This window comes from Chiloscyllium plagiosum, chromosome 7 (assembly GCF_004010195.1).
Source record: "Chiloscyllium plagiosum isolate BGI_BamShark_2017 chromosome 7, ASM401019v2, whole genome shotgun sequence".
Lineage (NCBI taxonomy): Eukaryota > Metazoa > Chordata > Chondrichthyes > Orectolobiformes > Hemiscylliidae > Chiloscyllium > Chiloscyllium plagiosum.
In genome coordinates, this window is record NC_057716.1 from 25,083,567 (window position 1) to 25,084,781 (window position 1,215).

Consider the following 1,215-nt stretch of genomic DNA (forward strand, 5'->3'; position numbering starts at 1 on the left):
CTATCACATTTCCGACGCGCCCCTCCCCCAAGTCCCTCCTCCCTATCTTTTATCTTAGCCTGCTGGACCAACTTTCCTCATTCCTGAAGAAGGGCTAATGCCCGAAACGTCGATTCTCCTGTTCCCTAGATGCTGCCTGACCTGCTGCGCTTTTCCAGCAACACATTTCCATCTCTGATCTCCAGCATCTGCAGACCTCACTTTCTCCTTATGGCCTCCTTCACTCAGTCTGTGACTCCATGTGGTGTTGTCTTCAGCATTGCGGTGGGTCCAGACTGGGATTCCAATGGGGGTGTCAGGTTTTCAAGCCCAGAGCTGTGAATTGGATAAAGTGGACTTTGTCTTAAATTCTCTTTCTCTTAATTTTTTTTACATCTTTATCATATTACTGTGGAAGGATTGTTATTCTGAACTTTTTATTTCTGTATTTTTCTAATTTATTACTATGATTTGGTAGTTTAGAAGATCTGTAACACCGGACATTTTATTTCTTACAAAAGAAAATTAAGAATTTGTACTCCAGGATCTGTACCTAGGTACTTTTGTTGCTAAGATGACACCATAAGTGATGACTTGTTAACTTTTCATTGTACTCATGTGGGTACATGTGCCATTAAAGCTAATTCAATTCAACTAATAAAGCATACAATGTTCTTGGCTTTACTAAAAGGGACATAGAGTATAAAAGCAGGGAGATGATGTTAAACTTGTACAAGGCATGTGTTAGACCTCAGAGTCTAAAGTGTGATGCTGGAAAAGCAGAGCAGGTCAGGCAGCATACAAAAAGCAAGAGAATCGACATTTCAGGCATAAGTCCTTCATCGCGTCGACTCTCCTGCTCCTCAGATGCTGCCTGACCTGCTGTGCTTTTCCAGACCACACACTCGACTCTGATCTCCAGCATCTGCTGTCCTCACTTTCTCCTCTGTGTTCGACCTCAGGTAGAGTACTGTATACAGTTGTGGCCGCCACATCATAGGAAGGCTGTGAATGCGTTGGAGAGCTTCCAGAAAATTGGTTGACAAGAATGGTTCCAGGAATGAGAAACTTCAGTTATGTGGAGTGATCGAAGAAGCTGGGACTGTTCTTGGAGAGAAGGAGGCTGAGAGGAGAATCAGTGGTGGCTTTCAAAAGCATGAGTGGGCTGGACAGTGTAGATGATAGTGCATAGCTTTTCCTCACTCTTAAAAAGAGCAAGAAATGGGAGGAAATAGA